This window comes from Mytilus galloprovincialis, chromosome 11, assembly GCF_965363235.1.
Source record: "Mytilus galloprovincialis chromosome 11, xbMytGall1.hap1.1, whole genome shotgun sequence".
Taxonomy (NCBI): Eukaryota; Metazoa; Mollusca; class Bivalvia; order Mytilida; family Mytilidae; genus Mytilus; species Mytilus galloprovincialis.
Genome location: NC_134848.1, coordinates 44,131,646 through 44,155,633, shown reverse-complemented (window position 1 = coordinate 44,155,633; position 23,988 = coordinate 44,131,646). Strand labels below are relative to the sequence as shown.

The window sequence follows — 23,988 nt, the reverse complement described above, 5'->3', positions numbered from 1 at the left end:
ATTCAAGACTTAATTTATATTTTGATAAAAATCATAGATGGACACAATTGACTACAATAAATTAGGAACATGCAGAATGAATATTTATTAATTTCTTTAAAACAAATATGTTTAAGCCTTACTTAACATGTGTTTATATGGGAAAACAATAATAAAAATGGCTAATCATTTTATCGTGACAGAAAGTCGGATAAACATGTTGTTCAATCGTGTGTAAGTTCACTGCTTTATTCTTTACATTTTTTTTTCATTAGTGATTTCATTACTTTTACATTTTGATCTAGTTCTCATTTCATACTAATCAATTTAAAAAAAAAACTATATTATTTTATGTAATCTTTTGTAGTCCGTCTTAAACAATGTTTAATGTATGAACTTTTCTGCTGTTAAACGACATTCTTTGTTTGTTGTGTTTTTTTTTTTTCCAGATTTCACTTGTCAAATTTTGCCTAACAGTCATATAAGTCGCAAAGCAATGTAAAAGCATACAAAAATCATAGAGTGTAATCAAGTTAAAAGAAAAAAATATAACAGAAAATACCCTCCAAAAAAATCCCCAATCAGAAAGTTCTCTTCCAAATGATAAAATCAAAAACTAAAGCAAATCAAATGAATAGCAACAACTGACGAAATCCGGACTTGGTTCCAGCATCACATTATGTAGAAAATTATTAAAGCTGGTGTTTGACCTAACCAAAATACTTGTTAGACACTCGCTTAATTAGAAGAAAATTTATCTTAGGACTAAACCAAGTTTCCGATTAAGCAGCGTAATTGAAAGCCGCTTTGAATTTAAGTGTTCATGAAAAATAAAGTTTACCTTCTTCATATTTACGACCGTCGGGGTATCAATAAAAAGTATAAAGTCTGGTGATAACCGATAAGCTAAATAATTTAATAATGTAAACCTGCTAGAACATTGTTTGTCGCCTGGCTTAGGTCATATGTAACATTAAATAATAATAAAAATATCCATCCCTAGTTTGATGGTAGTAAAACGTGTAAAACGTGTATGATGTCAAGTTCAATTTAAAAGGCACGTCGCCTATCAGATCAACAACCATTGACATGTCTTTTTATTGGTTTCTGTCAAAAGACAAACACAGGACCGATTATTCTAATGCAATTATGTTGTAACAATTGTTCTGATTGGATGACAGCAAGCGTAAAATTCTCTATCTCCTTGTCTGTAACTAAGGAAGCCGACATTTTGAATTTCGGAATGTATTGACATGTTATTTCTGCAATAAGAAACAAAAAACTCACTTGATGCGCCTAACAATCTTCTTTTTATAAAATTTTATTACATTCTGAAGCGGCAAAGAAGCCAGAAAACGCCCGGTGTTTATGTTTGACGCCGGAAGCATACCTATGACGTCACCTAGTGTAGGGACCAAAGAAGATAACATCTTTTAGCGGAATTTTCTTTAATGAAGATTTTACACTGACATAATGATTGAAATTTAATTATGAACTTGTTTTGCATTAGAATAGAGATAACTGTATTGTATTTGAAGCTTTGCGGACGTCCATCGGTAGTTTTACTGTCGCAAATACCCGTTTACCTGTCTCCGCTCCGCGTCGCCAGGTAAACTAAATTTGCGACAGTAAAACTACCGATGGACGTCCTTAAAGCTTCAAATACAATACAGTTATCTCTTAATTCTACCTGGTATAAAACTGACGACCGAGCAAAACGAACGCTAAAATAAACCCGAAGATAATAATATTTGATGATTGTGATCTGAAAAATTAATCTGATCCTGCCTCACTACTTGTAACCGTCATGTTCCCTGCTGAAAGTTCAAATTCTGTGTTTTACAATTTAAACAAAAGCACGAGTGATTGTTATTCCAATTTGATTGATCAAATGCTTAAATATATTTTTTTACAAACGTGTTTAGATATTGCCTCGCTTTTACAACAACATGCTTAGGTAGAATTTAAGTCACAAGTTAATTGAAAAATCAACATTTGAATTTTATCGTCGAAGTTCATTAGTCCCTTATGTTTTTTAATGCATGGCTCTGGTTTTTTTCTGCATATTAGGTACTAAATTGACGTCTAGCATATACTGCTAGTGGACTTTTAAATAGCTGGCATTCACCTATATGTGAAATATAACTCTTGGAATGAGGGAATTGATCATCATGACGATATTGTGTACACTTCGATTATAATTTAATCAGTATTTGTCCTGAACTAATTGAGGTCAGTAGCGGATCCAAGGGGAGGGTTCTGGGGGTTGGAACCCCCCTTTTTTTGGACTATCAATGCATTTGAATGGAGACATATAGCTGGAACCTCCCCCCCCCCCCCCATCTGGGCAAACCATTTAACCTTCTCGACGACATGTAAAAATTGATCAAAACAAAAAATAGAGGATACGCATACACATCATTTTGTTTTACGTTCGTAGCAGTATACTTGAAATATAATCTTTCTCTAAAAGGTATTTGCACCTCAATTATAATGTTAACTGGTAGACGTATTTACGACTGACATTTAACAAGTTGTGTTGATTTTGTTTTGATAATATTTAAATCAATATAATTACAATGTCAGTTTAAACGCTTCTCAATGGGTGGAAGTTTAGGCAAATACTTGACATTGCAATGCGTAAGAATGTTTCTATCAACAATTGAAATATCTATGTCAGAATTCCTCCTTTTGCTGTCGTCAAATATCATATGTTCTGAAATATTTTCTACGCTTGGACTCTGGCTTGTCTGTCCTGCATTTTTGCTATACAATTGACGTGCGATTGCTTCTGGACACGACTGTCGTCGAGCAAATACTGATACTGGAATCTTACGATGTTCTATAAATAAAGAGTTTGACCGTCGATACAAGTCACCATTGAATGACGTGCTGCTTTTCATGTCGCTAGATATAACTTCAACACCAGCATTCTGTGATTGAACGTCTGTTGTATCTATATTTGAATTGCGAGGATAGTCTGCATCAGTTCCATCCAGTTGAGATAAATTTATATTTTTATTATCTCTGCTATTAACAGGTTCGTCAGATGTAGGCGTCAGAAAGGACAACAAGTTAACTTGTGCAGAATAACGTCGTTTCAAGTAAACATCGCTTTTCTTTGAATGTTTTCTTTCAGACACCAGATTCAATGTGATTGTAGGTATACACACATCAATTTCTTCCTCTTGTGTGTTCTTTATATTTGTCTGCATAACTTTTAGTTGGTTCTTTTTGTCAATACTATTTACATTACTATCACAAACAGTAACTTGTTTTGAATTACCTCGTAATCTTTTGTCTTGCTTGAAATATGGACGCAAAATAGTAATGTACTTAGACCAATCACTTGATTTGATAAAACAAAACGCACTTTTGTCATATCGGTCCCGTATATGAGGATCTCCACCGAATTGTAATACCATTTGAACGACTTTCGCCGCTGCTTTATATCGCAGGGCATACATCAGTGCCGTTCGACCCTGAAGATCTTGTAAGTTAGGATCTGCTTCGTGTTTAAGAAGTAATTGTATTACCTCAGTGTTGTTTTCTACCTGCTCGTCCGCTCGGAAAAAAGACAAGGCAATCATGAGAGCTGTCTTTCCATCGTATGCCTGTACGTTGATATTTGACCCACCTTCTAGAAGGATCTTTATCAATTTTAACTTTCTTTGAGCAACAGCTGTGTGGAAAGCACTTGTGCTAGCAACCTGAAACAAAAGAAAAGAAAAATGTAAATCAAAACTTATTGACGAAGACTGGCAGACCGCAGCGGTAAATATAAACAGACTACGGACAGACTATGATAATGAAATGTTTCTGATCTACGACCAGTAAAATAAATACAAATTGATTAGATATTAAAACTAACCCTGATTTATACACGACCAACATACAGAGCAAATTCAAATTTGCTACTTCACAATATTGTTATGATATTACATAATATTGTTTTGCTGTAAAAAATATTTCTTCTATTTCACAAAAAAGTCTGTGAAAAGACATGCAACCCTAACCCGATTAGACCATTTTTCGGTTGCGCAATTCTGGCCAACGAAGTTAAATGGCGCCTTCAGTTATCATTTTCGAAATGAAAGTTCAGATAAGAATAGGAAACATGTTAACGCTGTGTATCATTTACTTCATATTCAAACGGTTTAGCTTCTTTAGGTATACTTTATTATGTATAAAGAGATGAGAACAGGTAGTCGTTTGACAGGTTTCGTGTAGCATTTAACATATCCTGCAATATAGATTTGATATAGTTTCACCTTTGGCATTCAAAACCCTACCTACAGATCAAGTTCGTAATCTTTGGTTACATATGTAATATATGACTTAACAGGAGCTTAAAGTTTATAACCTCAGCTTGAAGTCATACCGCAAATAATAGAAATAATAATAATAAGAATAAATATAATATCAATAACCATGATAAAAATAAGGATGTTTGCTACTTTCCTTTTTTTATTCAGACATTCGAAATCCTCTAGTTATTCATATAGTGATAGGAAAATATTTCTGGCTTACCACTTCTTTCCTTTTTCATAACATTTTTGAAAATTCATTTTTTTCTTAAATTCTATTCAATTATTGTAATTTTTTCATAGTTTTTGAAGAAGAAAAATGTTCTAAGAAATAATAATTCAATGACATTGATAATAAATGCATGTAAAATGATAAATAAGGTAAAACATTAGTTAATTAAAAACAGACATAAAAATTAATAAACCATCTTACCGTATCCATCTATTTATGAAACCGAGACAGGCAGTGGGATAATTGTAGAGGACAATTGTTTTTATACCAATACATTATCAATAATTATCACCTTAATTATTGTCTGTCAAATGGATCAATATTATCACACACTAATGGCCATCGTTTAATGTACATTAAGCATTGCCTCCATACACAGCATGAACTACAGTCTTTTAAACTTATTGATATGCGATAAGTAATAAATGGATGTTCACTTGATTTGTCTATTGATCTATATTCTAAGTTTTCTTAAAGCAGAGTATGCAATGAATATTTCTGTAGAATTATATTTTACGATTTGTTTCAGCCAATATTATTCTAACTTCTGAGTTAAAACATACAGTCAAAGTCTTCCATCCATTAAATTGAGATGAATGTATCATTTGTCTATATTGAAGCATATGATACGTTATGATGTTTATATGTTCAATTAGTGTTGCTTAGTCTTTAGTTTTCTACGTTGTGTTTTCTGTACTATTATTTGTCTGTTTGTCTTTTATTTTTTAACCATGTCTTTGTCAGTTTTTTTTTTTTTCTATCTATGAGTTTGACTCTCCCTCTGGTATCTTTCGTCCCTTTTTTAAACAGCTTGCACAAAGCTGAGTCCACAAACGTAACGTTTTCAAATTACTTAAACCATTTACAACGTCGTTCCCCCTCCCCAGAAAACAAAAGCGTAACAAAAATACAAGACACTTAGTTCATAACATAATTTCAAACATAAACGTCCAATATATTTCTTTTCTTTTTTTCAAAGCACAGCAAATTCACATTCTGGAAATATAAAAAAAATATGCTTAGAGTAGTGTAATGGACAAAATAAGCGACTACGTCCTGGACACCATTAAAAAAATAGCATTAAAACGTCATTTTTTAAAACTGTAACATAATCGCTGGACATTTAAAAATATCCGCTGTTCCGTCTGGTCTATCGAATCATTCATATATTGCTGATTGTTTGAGACCTCTTGTTATGCACATTGGAAAATCAGTCATTTCGATATATGAAAAAAGCAAGAACAAATTCTTTTTTATCGTTTCTTCCATTTTCTAATATTATTCCTTCCAAATCTATACTTCTTACACATAACGAACTACATTCCAAACTCATCCACCATGGCCAATTTCTTTTTTTTTAGGTAAGTTCTTATGATTTCATAGTCCGAATCTAAACATTCTCTTGTACGAAAATGCACGAAAATAAGTTGAATTTGTACAAATTTCAGGTCAAAAACTATATTTTATGCTCACTTCATGTTACAAGATTCACATGTTTTTGCCGTTTTCTCCCTGTTCGTTTCATACTTTATAGATTTAATTTTGATCACCTTGATTAATAAATGTGGATTTAATGGTTAGCTTTTATCATTTTATCACCAACAAAAAAACTTTTTGTTTGAAATATATGCTGATCACACTTGCATTAAGCTACTTTTAAAAGCGCATTTTACAGTTGCCGTCAACTATGTGCACCCAGTATATGTGTACAATCATTTCAAATGTACAAATCAATTACATGATTATTAACATATTTTTTTTAATAGTAATTAAATAATAATAATTGGGTGCTGTATATTTGTTTTAATTTCACAATGGGATGGGTATTTATATTCGATTATTTTACCCTGAGCGTTAACGAGGGGTAAAATACGAATATAAATGCCTAACCCATGGTTAAATGAAAACAAATCTACGGCTGCCATGAATTATTTCGATTCTAATAGGACAAGTTCGGTAATTTTGTAACCGTGGAAGCCCTATACAAACGATACTGTTTTGTCTGTTTTGTTTTACTCAATTTCGATAATATAAGTAATATTATTCCACTGCATGGTGATTTGATAGCGAAATCAACATTTGATTGGTTGAAACTATCCCACGTGACGTCGAACAAATCTTCATATTCCCCTCTGAACGTCGGGATTGCCTTGTGCGACGTTAACCGCGGTTACTGTTTAAATAAAACATTTTGATAAGGTTTGTTTTAAAAAAATATTTCAAATCTTAACAAATAGAAAAGAAAAAAATAATAATTAACTTTAAATCGGTACTGGTTATCATTTTTGTGTTGTGTTTAGTTTTAAAACAAAACAGATAAGAAAACAATTATGTAAATTTTATTTTCAGAAGCAAAAAAGTAAAGGCAGTGGAGTAAAACATTCATTTCCCTTGGTTTCGTGAAATATGATTTTTTTTTGGGGTGAACAAATCTCCATAGTTCCATCAGGCACGGTAAATACATGTATATTATACAATTCAATGATTATCTTTTAAATCGCTTTTTTATATTATCTTCCAAAGCATTTCTATTCGTTCTGAGGCGTACATGAAGCTTGAAAAAACCCGCTATTTACATTTGATTTTTTTATTTACGGAAACATACTTGTGACGTCACCTTGTTTCGTTGCCATACCAAGACAATAATATCATTTCGCGGAATTTTCCTCTTAAGAAATTTTACCATAAAAAATAAATTGAAATGGACTGATTTTTTTATTTTGATGTAGAATAGAAAGAAATATATTGTATCAGAACCTAAGCCTATGCAAACTTGGGGTTTTGATGTCGAACTTTGAGAATATCTGATAGTATAACTAAGTTGGTCGTAACGCGAAAAAAACGCTTTTGTGTACTTATGCGCTTATGCTAAAAGTAGATATATTGCGAGTATACTCGATGACGATAATAGGTCGTCATATTAGAATATGACATTGAAAGACCTAGAAAAATACAACTGCATGAGTTCGCAATATATTCATATTTAGATCGGACTATACAATCATCGGTAGTCTTCGGGTGTCACCTAAATGATCAATTATATGACGTTTAGCCTAAAATACAATAAAAAATGTGACACATACAGTATATCGGGTTATTTTCATGGGATGTACATTTTAGCTTATTTTCGCGAAAGTAAATTCCGCTAATTTAACAGTGTACATGCAAAGGTATTGATAAAAGTTTTGAATCCGTCGAAAAAATAACCGCCAAAATATTTCGTATACTAATGAAAATCGCGATATTTTACACCTGCAAAAATAACCCGCTGTATGGTACTATCAAGTCTAAGTATCGTGAATTGTACTTTTTATACCTTTTTTTATTCTATATGGTGAATGTAAGTATTTGAGTCAAATCGGTGAACATTCATTCGACAGCTTATGCCCCTTTAAATGTGTTTAAAAAAAATCCATTTTTTTTTATAATTATACCTGTATTCAAGGCCAAAATAACTATTTATTACAACCACTATGCCGATAATGATCTCTGCTGGACGTGATCTTCCAAGGGGTATAAAAATTCAGGTTCCATGATATGGTAAATCGATTTAAGTTTTTCCCGACGAACTATCAAAATAGTATGTCTCTAGTTAGTTAAAGGGAATGCAGATACGAATATCATTCTCTATAAAAAGAAGAGAAAATGCCTTAAGGTAAAGTTGGGGGAAAAGTATCATACTTACGAAATATCCATTATCATAAGTTCATAATCATATATATCTGACAAAACCAAAAAAAAAAAGCGATAGAAAGCAACTATGTTGTGTTTTCCTTATTTGTTACACTTTTTTACTTTGAAGTTTGTGCATCGTCTGTTTTTTGTTTTTTTCTATTTCAGATAAGAAACAAGGAAATCGTTAACCTTTTTATAATTTTTATAATAGGTTGAAATTTTCCATATTCGGGAAAATACTGGCCATATTTTAGGGGTTTTTGGTGCATTTAATTATTTAAAAATGAACATTTATGTATTTAATTCGCAGCAATTTATCAAATATTTAATGTTCGACTACAATGATGATATTTTTCAAATATGTAATGGTCGGCTGCCATGATGACATTTGTTGACATTTGATTTTGGTAAAGAGTGCGTCATTCTATAAAAAAAAAATCTTTCCGTTGGTATCATAATTTTGACTTTGTCATCTAAGGCCATCAATTTGGATATTTTGAATTAAATCAAAGACATAAAAAGAAAACGTGTTAATAATCAGTTTGAAATTTAATGATACAGATAACCCTAAAAGCAGAAATATTCAAGCTTAAAAGATTACAATGAAACTGAATCGTTCAATATGAGGTTATCATAAAAACATTCATTAAATTGTTCAGTCTCTCATTATAATCTTGTGCTACAGACGCACTTTCCTTTTTCACAAGAGTCAGCAATGACGCTCGTATCAAAAGGTTTAGAGGGGCTAATCAAAATAATTATTTGAAAATCGTCAAAGCCGAAAACTTCAAAAAGTTTTACCAAATACGGACTATCTTTTCAGCTGTCTTTATATTTTATTACAATTGTAACAATTAACCCAAACATTACCTTTGTAAATACTTACAATGTAATGAAGAGTTGCAATAAATAAATTTGTTAACTTACCAAATATAATCAGTTTTGAAAACATCAGAACTTTTTCTAGATTTATGAATACTCTTGACTTTGAAACCCGAAATAAGTTTTAAAAAAAACCCAAACAACTGAACTCTGAGGAAATTTCCAAAAGAAAAGTCTGTAAACAAATTGCAAAATCAAAATCTCAAATACATCCAACGAATGGATAACAACTGTCATATCCCTGACTTGGTACAAGTGAAGGCAACTATTTGAGTCGGTCAATGTGCTTTTTCGGTCGATTATTCGGGTTTAAACATACTAAAACTTTATATTCGATATGACGTTCGACACTGATGTTTCTCACACACAGTCAGGCGAAACGCCAACCTGATGTAATAATTTGGAAACGTGCTATCTTTAGTCTGTTTTTTTAAACCGATATATCATTGATATTATATTGTTTCATTTACAGTTTACAAACACGTTGAATGAAACAATATCCTCAGGCTTGTTTGCACCGCGTTAGAAATTGTTAAAGCCTTATTTGTAAAAAAAAATCAATTTCTCACAAATTTCCCTTTTAAATGATTGTTAACAGCTTGCACAAATCGTCATTTTAACTGTTTTGTTTCTAGTGTAGCTGGTGATTCTTGTGAACCAATATACATGTATGTGCCTGGTATATTTGATTTTTTTTTTAAATTTGTCGAGTCTCGTGGTAGTGGCCTTTATAGCTTTCAAAACAATATTAGTTTGGCTTAATGTTGCAGGCCTTGATATATTCCTGCCATTCACGTCACTTGCTCTCTGGTGGTTAGTTGTTGCATTGACAATGCTTTCATATGTCTAGTTTTGAAAGCCAGTGAGTTAGATTTTTATATACTACGAATCTTTAAAACCGTATGAAGCAGTGTATATTATACTACATGTAAATAACAAAATAGGAACATTTATCAACTCATTATACAAAAAAACAGGAAGGGAAACATGCTTCTCTAGGCCAAAAAAATCTTAGCTGTACTGGTCCAGGATCTTATTTTCGTGTCAGTTAGTTTCAAACTTGTAAACGACTTTTTATACATAATCTTAAAATGTTGGCCTGTTTGAACACATTGCAGAAGATTCAGCTATCTGACTTGAATCTCATGAAACTGGTCTATGACAATTATGCTACAATGATATTCATCTACCCAAAGAAATGCCAACAACAAAATGTATAATACAAGCATATATTATTATTTTGTTTAATAATTTTTATAACAGCGTCCAATTTTATCTACATAAACCACCAGCAATTTTTGATGGCATCTGTATAATAAGCTTTTGATAACAGTCGTCAAAATGTTGAAGCTCAATAGTTTATTTTATTGAAATATTAATGTTTTTGCAGTCGATGTTTAGCACATATGTAGGTGTCAATAAGAGGTATTACAAAATGTATGTCTGATTTAATTACTTCGTCATTAGAAATTAATATGAAGCACATGTATAGCAATTATTTTTTAATGAAGTAACATTAAATGTCAAGCTTGATGGGCCTCTGGGTCAAGACATATTACTTGACCAACTATTACTTGACGCAAACACACAACATAACACCACATGTCACATATTTATAGCAACGTCTTAATGCAATTGGAACAGCATGATCTTTTAATTATCCATTTATTTCTAAATGCAGTAGTTTCTTTATTGACCTTTATTCATTCTGACTTACTCTTATTTTGAAAGTTCGTATTCTACTCCTTTGCATCACAATGTCATCTCCAAAATTAAGCTTTGTTCTAAAATGAGCAGCATAAGGGTGCCACATTTGAAGCAAAATATACCTTCCCTTCCAGAGCACACAGGATCAACCCAATGTTTTGGTGCGGATCGTGTTGTTCAGACGTTAGTTTTCTATATTGTGTTTTTGTTTACTGTTGTTTGTGTTCTCAGCCTTTTTTACTTCTTGTAAGTACTAAGAGAAACCGTACTTTTAAATTTTAAGATAAGGTTTTAATTAAAAAAACTTAAATTGATACTACGTGGTTGTTATATAATGATAACTGTAGGGATTGACATCAGTTCGGATAAAATAAAATTAACTTTTTTTATAATATCAGTCTTAATAAATAGAAGACATTTTCTGATACGATGTTTATCAAATTTTGTCTTTGTGTATTTATATATGACTTGCAGAGATAATATATATCGGTAGAGGGTATCATAATGTCACCATTATGATTGATTGATTAATGTTAATCCCCTCTTTCAGCTCTACTGTGTTATTTCCTGACGGAAAGTTTATACTGGTGTCATGGGGAAACACCGATCTTCTGTTGGAAATCAGACATTCCTAGACTATTACGTTAAGAGTCAACAGACAATATTAGATACGGGCCTAAGCGACAAAATATAAGGATGTAGCTGAAAACGACATTTGAAGACTCGTCTGATCTTCTCTTTTACCTGCAGTACTGGTCAAAGGTTTAACAGTTTAGTTCATTTCTTTTTAACTATTTACAAAGATATATATGCATTGATATATGTTCAATATTTAGACAAAAAACCGCAGAAGGAGCAGTGGTGACATGTTCAATAATTGTAACTCAATTTAAAGAAAAAAAACCTTATTTTACTTCATGATGCAATATTTAAATAAATAAAACAAAAGGTGAACACATAGGGTAGATTAAAATTTTCTAGACCTTCAATAACACCTCTAATCTTAAAAAGACACAACTGCTTATTGTCATGCAAGTATAATATATGTTATTTCGAGCATTTTCCAAGACTTTTTGACCTGAAGACATTTACATTCAATTAGACATATCAAAATTCAAATGTAAAGCTAAATGAAGTCTACATAGTTAACACATATACTAAACACTTTGAAACTAGTTTTAGAAGCTTATGGTTCAATATGTTTGATAAGAAATCTAAACTTAAATATGACAGGATAAACTTCGAATATGGGCAATTATAATCCCAATAACACTCAATATGTTTTTAATTAACTGCAACATGTACTTTAACTGAATATATTAATAGTTCAAACACATGTGATTCAAGTCATTTCACCATCCAAAGATTTTGTTGTGATTATTTTGTTTCTTATTCCAACGTTTTTTTTTACAAGATCCATTTTCATCACAAATGTCCTCAATATTATTTTTTTCCTTTTGAGTCAGGGTAGTTCAGTCACATGCAATTAGGGGTTAGCCTTTTATATGTTGACATAATTGAGTTATTTGTGGAACACATACAGCTTCAGTCATATAGTCATGTATACGTAGAGAATGCTCATGATTTCCTTAATCTATTAGTAGGAAATCTAAGTCAGATTCAAAGTGCATTTGCAGGTCCTTTACCTTGAACTTTGATTGTTATCGCAACACTTTTTTTTTAAATAACAGCATCACTCTACCCAATTACATATGAGTTTGAGTGGGCCGGTTACTTTATTGGATGACCGTCGTTCGTCATCATCCGTCTCATCGATAACTGTTCACATTTTAAACTTCTCCTAGTGAACCACCGAATAGAATGAAACCAAACATGGCATGAATGTTCCTCGTTAGGTGTTGACCATGTGTTGTTACTTTGAAGTCGAACCTTCATCCCAGATGACTGGCATCAGGGGACTTTGTTTTACATAGGACCCTATGGAAAATACATACAAATGTCTTCTTTTAGAGGATCACTGAACGGAATGAAACCAAACATAGTATGAATGCTCTATATGAGGTGCTTTTTCATTATCCAAGATGGCCGCCAACAGCAGTCCGCCGCTAGCAGGGAACCTCGTTGAACATAAGAATGTTACCCAAAAAAGTATAATAACCATGTATTAAATCTTAGTCAACATATTGAAGAATAAAGTTTGAAATCCTTCTAGCAAATTTGATTGAATGTGGCGACGTCTTACTATGACTTATTGGGGAAATATTCATTTTTGTCAAATCTAAACATTAGCTTGAACGAGTCCATGAACTTTGCTTTTTATCAGTTATAGTTGGTTCGATATGTTTGATTATGTATGAAAATTATTTGTATCTTTTTTTATGCCAAAATAACCGATGTTTTTCTTTTTTTTTTATTTTAATGAAAATACGCAACACATGTTTTTTTCTTAATTCAAAAAGATTGATTAAAAGATAACTATATAAAAGAATTGATTCCAAAATACAGAGCATATTTATGTGGAGATGATATTCCCATTGTTTGCCCATCAAAATCTACCCGTGCTTACCCTTTGAAAAGATGGGTATATTTATGCAAAGAATAGAAATGTGGAACTCATTTGGTGAAACACAACGTGTTTGTATTTTTTTCTTCAAAATTCAACGTTGGATCAAAACTGTACTCAACATTTTTAACGATTGACATCTGACTGTGAAATACAGATAATTCTATTATTGTTATGTTAAGAATAGAAGATTTTTATTTGATCATGATAATTTATCCTGGAAGGTTAAGCAAGTAAGTAGGATTTGGATGTTGACTCAAGTTTCAGCCCAATTCACACTTTAAGTGAAAAATGTCATACAGCAGGTGTAACGGGTCTGTCAAATTTAAAATTGTACTTTTATCAGGTGCTTACCAAAACATTCCACATATCCATTCAAATGTCATTTCAATTAACCGCCTTCCTTTTATGTCATATGTATAATTCATAATATGTATTTTGTAGAATTGCCCATAAACTGTTTTAATTCTTGCACGGACAATGTCACGTTCGTGGATGTCGAAAATATTTTAAAAACCCTGGATCTTTCAGGTAATAAATGATGATTTTCATTTTGTTTACAATAGCATGTCGAGTATCATTCACGTTTTTCACACTTTTCTGATATCATTGCTGTTGAATGTAAATAACTTTCAAATATACAAGAAATAACAGTTCTATTAACAACACCATTTATTTATTATTGCTTTCCAAAATCATCCCACATATCCGTTGAAATGAGACTTCAATTAACCGATTTACCCGTTCCCTTTACGTTACATGTATAATCTATATTGGTGTTCATTTGGTAGAATTCCATATATGTCGTTCATATTCTTGCATGGACAAATTCACGTTTGAAAGTGTAGATTTATTTTTAAATACACTTATACGCCATTAACGATTGTTTTCGTAATGTAAACCATGGAAGATAGTGTAGTAGAGCATGTCGAGTAACACAGTTTTATGCAGTTTTTATATATCTTAGCTCGATGTACACTAATCAATACTTGCCAAAACATCCCATACATCATTTCTTATACCTTTCAATTAACCGATATACCTGTTCTCCTTATGTCTCAAAAGTACATGCATAAATAAAGGCAATAGTATGCCGCTGTTCGAAACTCATAAATCGATAGAAATAACAACTCCGGGTTACAAACTAAAACTGAGGTAAACGCATTAAATATAAGAGGAGAACAACGACACAACATTAAAATGTAATACACACAGAAACAAACTAAGCATTAGAAAAAATCGGATGAGAATAACAAATATTACATCAAAACTAAATTGAATTTGGGATAGAAAAGTAACGTAATAATGTTCATTTGGTAAAATTGTTCATTAGTAGTTTTAAATATTGCAGTAGCAAAGTCACGTTTGAAAGTGTCGAATATATTTTAAATCCACTTATACGCAATACATGAAGTTTTTCGAAATGTTAACCATGGAAACTATTGTAGTCGAGCATGTCGAGTAAGGGAGATACTTTATATTTAAGGGGGCTAAGATGAAATTGGAAAAAAATAGGCAGGACAAAAGTTTTTATAAAAAAAAGACAGGATTAGACACTTGCAAAAATAAGTCAAGATGAACAGAAGAGGCAGGACCAATTATAGTGCAAAAAAAAAGGTAGAACAGAGATTACAACTTAAAAAAAAATAAAATGTTCATCTTTTTGAATGTGCAAAAAGTAAAAGAACAAACAGACTGAGCACCAAAGACAATTCATAAACGGAAAGTTCAAAATCAAATTGCAAAAAATCAAAAGCTCGGACACATCAAACGAATCGGAAACAACTATCATATTTCTTACTTGGTATTGTCATTTTCGTAAGTAGAAAATGTTGGATTGAACCTGGTTTAATAGCTAGCGTGACCTCTCATACTAATATATAGGTAAAAACTGTTTAATTAAAAACACCCGATGGACTCTAATCCTTACTTACCAAAACATCACATATATACATTTAAATCACATAATCATGATATGTACATGAACAATTTAGTCGAGTAATGTGCGCTACACAGAGACCAGTGAACCCTTTTCTAATTAATTTTCTAGCCTGTGCAAGAAATTAAACAGCATTTTGAAACAACATATTTTAAAAAACGTATATATACTGTTCTGAGAACTCAGACTGTATATGATATATAAACACTTGCTCCATTGGTTGTGTAGTTATTATATTGTAATCTGTGAGAAAATGATTTACTTATGAGTTGAAATTGGTTTAGTACATAACCTACGAGTATACTTAAATATGTCTTGTGATTGTTGATTTTATGTTTGAGTGGTTGTTGTGATATTTAGAGATTTGATGAGTTAAGCTATTTGCAACTGATTTGTTCAAATTTTTGTATGATGTTTTGTGATCCCACTGCCTACGGTTGTGGGAGAGTAAAGCGCCTACAAACATGTTATGTTTAACTCGCTGATATATTCAAGAGACTACCCTAAGTTAGAAGCCTGTGAATATTGTATTGTCAGGGCATTTACAGATACTTGAATTGATTTTTCTCATTTTGAAAACCGAATGGTGACCAATAACTGCTTACACTTCATTTTTAACTTTGATCGTGTTATTTGCAATAATCTTTTTGGTTTTTATCTGTATACATTACTTTAGTAAAGTATTCACAATACCTTTCAAATCGGACGTTACGTCGGGCAAGTTTGGTTCTATGAATGAATCAGTTTGGAGTAGGATTTTATTCTATAGATGTGTTTACCTTGAGCATTACTTAACAGCAAAGTCTGTAGACAGACTCATATGCTGCATAGGTAATGCTGAACTGGATAAATAGTATCAAAGCTGTTAAATGTTACATAATTCCATTAAATGACAATTGGTTTGGCATACTGATGATGCAATTTTCGCATGCATCTTGTAAGAAAGCGTACAAGTTTGTATATACCTACAGTTTAAAGTAGCATGTCGACTTGAGACAAATGATTTAACGATGTGCGTTTCGGTTCAGTTTTACTGTGCATTTAACACTATTAGATACTACTTTTTCGAAACACTAAGGATGTTTCCCGACATGACAGATTAAATTAGCTGTAATATGCAAAACATTTAATAAATTGGGTCCGCAATGCTTTTCGTTTTCGTATCTTCGTTGATTCCAGCATCGCCACGGATGAGTCTTCTGCAGATGGTATCTATATAGAGTATATTTGTGGGTACAATGTTAATAAAGAAATACATCATTTAAAAAAACATCAACCCATATTATAAGGGCAGTGTACTTTATCTTACCACCTATACATTTCTAGGAATTTGATTGGTTAAAAGCGTCCGCGTGAAGAACGAGTATATTTGATATTAGGTTAGTAGGGAGGCGGGTCTTATTCCATATTCGGTTAGTAGTGGAGTTAAGTCCCTTTATATTCCATATTATGTAGTAGGGAGGCGGGGCTTATTTCATACACGGTTAGTAGTGGTGTTACGTCCCTTTATAAAAGCAAAACGGAACTGAGAAAAAATCTTATATTCAACATACGAAGAAATTGATGATTAAGATTGAAATAAAAACAAAACGGAACTGAGAAAAAATCTTAAAGGTTTCAACACTTGAAGAAATTGATCATTAGGATTGACATAAACACATTAAAACCTATCAAGTTGTTATCGTTGGCTATTGTTCTTGTAGGATCAATGTAAGTAGATTCTTAATGCTAACAGTATTGAAGACTGGCTTGCTCATTTTGATAGATCACAAGTCTAAATTTTACATGTTAAGATAGTCGGTAAGATAAATGCGTTACATAGTGTGCTAGTGACGTAATACAGTATATATGGGGTCAGTAAATTCCATATGGGGATTCGAGCTTCTCTTTCATCCCATATGGAATTTACTGACCCCATATATACCGTATTAGGTCACTAGAACACTATGTAACTAATAGTACAAGAATATTTTTAGATACCAATTATATGATGACATTTAAAAATAGACAACAATTCCGAGGTAATTTGTGAATAATTATCGTTCTTTTCGTGGTGTAATATTTGTTTTGTTTCAAACGAGGACAAAAATAATTAATACTTCGATTTTCATAAATACGAGAAACAATATCTTTGTTTGCAAATGATAAATATGACTAAAGTCTAAATTTGATATAAGAAGTAAAAATTGAGCATAACATAATATCTCTTTACTTAAATATATCAAACTTGTGCATTCATTTTTGGATAAACTTCCTTATTTAAATAATCCTACAATGATTAGCTATTGGAGATTATAAATCATTGTGTTTGGCATTGGGACACCAATGTTATGTGGTTGTTCTTCAACAATCACGCATGGCAATTGGTATATACAGGTAAAAATAAATATGATGATGTTTATTTAGCAATTTAATTCATAGATTTTCGACTCGAAGAGACGATGCATATGTTATATATATAAACAAGTTTAAACAATGTCTCTGATGTAGGCGTGCCCAACTTCAGAGCTAATAAACAGGTGAATGAAAATCTTCGTTTTATTATACGGAGGTTTGGTGTGAATCGATGAAATAGCAACTAAACGACTCATTGTTAACGTTTTTAATCCTTGTTTTCACGTTTTCAATAATATTTCTTGATAACGAACGACAACTTCAATATCATTTGAAACTGGTTTAGAGATGGAAGTACCGCAATATAAGAGACTACGACTTAAGAAAATATTTGAAAATAATAAAATGTCAATTTAATCGGGTAACACAAATTACACTATGTAAACAAGTATCCGAAAGTTTGACATATCATGCATATATTGATGTTTCTTTTGGTACTGTCGTATGGACAACATACAGAAAAACGTTGTTTTCAAGATAACATAATTGCAAATGAAATAATAATGGAGACGAGGCTTGAACATAAGTAGTAAAAGATGAAAATCATAATTAGAAGCATTTATATCAGTTTATCTTTAAATACCATTCAGTATTGTTACTAATGTATAGCATAATGGAAACGCCAAGTAAAGAATATTAGTCATGAGATAACCTGTTCAAAATAAATAATTATATATTTATATATAAAATACATTTTATATACAAGTCTTAATTGAACAAAAAATGAAAAAGTATATTTTATCAAAACGGATCCTCAATGCTCTTCAACTTTGTTCTTGTTTGGCTTTATAAATATTTTGATATGAGCGTCACTGATGAGTCTGATGTAGACGAAACGCGCGTCTGACGTACTAAATTATAATCCTGGTACCTTTGCTAACTATTGACTAACAGGTCGAACATTTTTAGTTCTTTAACCCCGCTGACTGCCATTGACGATTGTCAAATATATTTATCACAAGATGCTACAAAATGGATCTTATTATTGATTTAAAACCAAACAGAAAACAATAAACTTGCGGAAAGACAAACATGAGGTGCAAATATTAATACACCATATCCGGATTTCGACAATTGATGTCTCTTCAGTGATATTAGTAATCAAAACAGTATTTGGAAGGCCAGATGATTTACCTCATTTCAGGATAGACCCTTGAATTTTAAAGAGTCAAGATAGGATGAACGGATTATATAACCCGGAGGAAAACTATAACACAAGCCCAAGCAAAACAATATAAACAAGTCTAAATTGAAAACAACTTTCAGACCTATGATTGTGTTGGATAAAAACCGCAATTTTTATACTTGTGCATGCAAAACAAATTTCGGTTTAGAGGGGTGTCAATGCAGTACAAACAACAGACCAAAAAAGTGAAAAAGAATATGTTAACAAAACGCATTTGACTAACAGGTCGAACAATTGATGTTCTTTAACCATGCTGACTGCCATATCCGGATTTCAACAATTAATGTTATAATGTAATATACATTCACGTTTATATCGGTTAAATGTAGCTTACCATTGGCTCAGCTAAATAAAACTTTTTGATGATTGCCGGTCCTTTTATACCACATTGTGTAAAGTAAAAAACCATACGAATAGGCATTTCGTCTTGAATGATTCATAAGAAACAAATGTTATGGACTGCACATAAGGTATTGAAATCTTGAATCATTATGTCTAGCATTGATGCTATGCTCGACTTGATCAATCAAGAAAGGAGGTGTCGGTTGAAATACAGATTGTGGCAGTTTTAATTATGTATAAATATATATGTCTAGCGGGACGGCTACAGTGCAGGCGATTTGGTGTCACGATATCTCAGTATCATGGGTTCGAATCCCGGCGAGGGAAGAACAAAAGCGAAAGCAAATTTACAGATATAACATTGTTGGGTTGATGTTTAGACGAGTTGTATATACATAATGTACACAGCCATGTATCACCATCACTGCTGGTGATCCAATGGATAAATCTGTTGTAGAGTTGTCACTGGCTCAGACGTACTTATAAATATTATTATTTTCTGTGGCTGTATCTTACATTAATTTGTAGGATCCTTTACTATAGATAATTTAGCTGATCTGTAAAAATAATATCTCCATGCCTTATATATCACGTACTGTAGTACGACGCTAGTTTAAAACTGACGTGGAAAGGTAACACCCGGCCACCGAAAGCTTCCTTTTTATGAAGCCCAGGTGGTCGTGTGGTCTAGCGGGACGGCTACGGCGATTTGGTGTCACGATATCTCAGTAGCATGGGTTCAAATCCCGACGAGGGAAGAACAAAAAAATTGCGAAAGCAAATTTACAGATCTAACATGGTTGGGTTCAGATGTTTAGACGAGTTGTGTATATATATAAATATATGTATGACTTTTGTATGTATTACGACAGTAGTTATATAATCATTTAGTCGGTTATTTCAGTATTGTTTTGTATGAATACTTTGTGTTGGTACAAAATAGCTGATAGGTATTAGGACAATAATGATGTATTAACTGCAAATATGGTTGTCAACTTACTTGTCACTAAAATTGATCATGTGAATGTGGAATGCATTTGATGACGTCACTAAAATATAGCTTTCTGACTTCAGAGCTAACAAACATGTGGTTGAAGATCTTCTTTTGAAATATAACTTAAACTATATGTACAGTAATCGAGATAACAAATACAGAAATGACATTTTTATGTAAAATAAATTTCAAAGATTTAAAATGAGCCAATAACATATGTTACGATATAGATGGCTCACTTCAGTCACTTTGGGATTGAAAACTAACTTTTACAGTGCAACACGTGATTTTCCTTAATATATTAGATAAACAGCATAATGTTTTCCCCTTTGTAATTTATTCCCATTGACAGATTTGATTACTTTTTAATGTTGACATACAATTGATATCGAACAAACATATGTCTCTTTAAAAGAAGCAATATAGTCTAGCATTATAACATTTTTTTTACTTTACTTTTAACTGGTGTGCTATACACAGGATAATTTATATTTTGCCTTAGATGAGTTGGCAACGGAATTGTTCCTTTTACGCATTATTTGTGACGAACACCATACATATATAGAAGTAATAGTATGGGTTCATTTATAATTCGAAACACTTATATATTCTCCTCTATTATATCATTACTATGATATATGTGTGATAAAAACTATAAATAAACCTTTTATGTGATAAATATAGCTTGTACTTTGTTGAGATAATAAACTTTGGTGATGATTATCGGTCCTTTTAAAGGTAATGTGTATTCATTGTATTAGATAAGGACCAATACAGACACTCTTTCTATTTCTATTCAACAAGGAAGATAGTAATAAATATACAAAATACACACTATTATAATGAGACTTTGAAGAACTATAGATAACAGTAGTTTGCAATATTTGCTTTCGTTGTATTCAAATATATCAAACCCATACATTTGATATGTACAAAAACTTGCATATATATATAGACTACTATATAAAATAACTATCGAAGATCAGAACTCATTATGTTTGGCATTGGAACACCAATGTTGTGGGATTGGTCTTGTCTTTAGCAAGATCATTAACGTGATACGTGACAGTAATATATCTGATATAAAAGTATGTGGTTCGTGTGACCCTTTAAATGTATTCTGTATTGCACTATGCAAGAATTGTCGGTGGTTCTTGTGATCCTATAAAAGAAATATGTATTCACTATGCAAGAATATGAAGACAAGGCGTTTCTGTATGTCCGCTGTCCAACTGCAGAGCTAATAAACAGGTGAATGAAGATCTTTGTTTTGAAAATATGAATATAATACTAGTGTGATTGATTGCGTTTAACTCATGCAAGTTTAATTTGTTGCAATATGATGTTGGGTTTTTCTTCCAGCATGTAATGTACTCATGATGTTGGTTTTTTTTTTTTTTTTTTTTTTTTTTTTTATGAGATATTTTGTTTACGAGTTTCTGCCAAAATAATGATTTGCAATTTATGAATCTGTTAAAAAATCGTAGACCATGCTGCCTCTAGCGAGATTAAACACCCGCTAGAATAACCCGTTCTTGGTATATTTTATTAAACATCAATCATAGAAACATTTAATTCAACGAGTCAAAATGCAACAAAGATAAAACAATGTATCTCAGTAATAATGTTTATGTTTTAATTATGGTTTTAACTAATAGGGGGCTATGCCCTTAGTTCTTGTTAAAAGGCCTTACGATGACCTATAGTTGCGACATTTTAATCAGGTTGATGCTGGTGTAAGGTTGTCTCATTGGCAATCAAACCCCGTATGTTTTAACTGAAAATAAAAAAGGATAGCAATTTTATTAAACAGTAGGATTTGGATTCTCAGACGGAGTAATAAGCCACAAAGACAACGGTTGAAACAGATTGCCAACATTGTAAGGTCATATATTGAACACAGTGTGAATATCTACTAGCAGGTATTTTTTTTTTACTTACGAGCTACAGATTCATCTTTAAAACTTAACAAGTTAATAAAATTTTAATCAAATACATATTATGTTGACAACGAGACAAAAATTTTGATTGTATTTTTGTATGCATTTCCTGTTTGAACTTCTGTCCACGATACGTGATACTACAAAGCTATTAAGATGAAAATATCCATGTTCATCTAAATCTCTTATAGTCAACAACATGATATATACTCTACAAAAATGTGAGCACGTCATTATATCATAAACATGTTTCAATAAATAATTTTAGTAATAAATGAACATATATCAGCGTTTCAACATTTCCTCCAATCAATAGTGTTTTTTTATATATTGACACTTGGTATAGCACATTATTTGATATACGTAATTGAAGATGTATACTAGTTACTTAAAACTGAAATCCATCTAGACTTCAATATATGTACTGATTAAGTGTATATCACAAACGCCTAATCTAAATTCTAAATATTATTTAACTTTTATAAATAACATGTTTCTGCGCATGCTTGTTATAGATTATAAATTATTTGATATGTAAAATAAACTTGGTTATCGGTATTGTGTAATATTTGTTTTATTAATTGAGGACAACATAGTAGGTTTCAATTGCTAATTTTGATTAACATGAAAGAATATAATTGACCACATACAATAATTATTTTAAAAATACATAATTGAAAACCATAAAAGAAAACATACGTTTGCATAGAAGTAAGGTTCGTGTATTGAAACCATAGTGTTTTTCTATTTTATTTGCTTTTTATATAAATGATACTTTAATGAAAAGCTGATAAAGATCTCAAATCATTGTGTTTGGTATTGGATTTCCAATATTGGGGAATTATTCTTGATAGCAACCACAACAACGCGACTTATATGATTTACAGCACTTATGTAATACACATGTTAAACTATGAGAATAATTAATGAAAATGTGCTTTGGCATTATTCAAATGAATCTTAAACCATACTTTTTACTGGTTCGTGTTCTTCAATTCGGTTTTAGAGTGCTTTATATATCATAGAAATTAAATGCGTTTATTTTGTGCGTTATCGTTAAAAAAACACCACACATAAATACAAGTAACTGTAGGGGGTCAACTATAATCCATAACACTTAAATCATTTCTTTATTCATATGAATACTACAACATATGTGTGATTAAATCTATAAATAAACCTATGTCTGTTAAATATAGCATGCACTTTGCAAATATAATTATAATTTGGTGTGGTGTGGATGATTATCGGCCCTTTTATGGTTGTTGTATTAAATAAGAACTTAGATATACATTATGTCTAGTTCTATTCAGCAAGGAAGATAGTAATGGTATACATCACCCATTTTATTTTAATGAGACTTTGAAACAATATAGATAACAATAGTTTGCAACATTTGATATCCGGGTATTGAAATGTATCAAACCCGTTAAGGTATACTTTTTTAAATATAACCGGATATATAAATATACCACAATAATATACTATTGAAGATCTAACATCATTATGTTTGGCATTGGAAAACCAATGTTGTTGGGTTGTTGATAACAGAAATCACGTGAAATATATTTATTTAAAGGACTTTATTCTAAAGTAAACAGCAAGATTATGTATGTAAGGTGTTGCAGACGCCGTTTAACTGAATCTGCTAAAGATACTATGAAATGATTTCATACTAGGATATAGTCTCTGGAGTAAGCTGTTTCACTTCAGAGCTAATAAACAGGTGATTAAAGATCTTCAATTTAAAGTCTCGAATAAAGGTAGATATTGCTTTAATACTGCAAATAAATATAATAAACTGGTAAGGGTAAAAATTATTCATTTCATTGTATCATGTTCACATGTAAAGATTGATTTTTTTTCTGAAATTGTAGAAAACAGCTT

At 31.4% G+C, this 23,988-nt stretch overlaps 1 long non-coding RNA gene across 1 annotated transcript; it reads right to left on the bottom strand.

Annotated features, from left to right (window-relative positions):
• Positions 1 to 2,378: 2,378 nt before the first annotated feature.
• On the bottom strand, positions 2,379 to 4,772 carry LOC143051170 (uncharacterized). The gene is made up of 2 exons (XR_012970627.1): positions 4,720 to 4,772; positions 2,379 to 3,689 (listed from the first exon to the last, which is right to left on the bottom strand). It is a non-coding gene; the product is annotated as an uncharacterized LOC143051170 (long non-coding RNA).
• Positions 4,773 to 23,988: the final 19,216 nt, after the last annotated feature.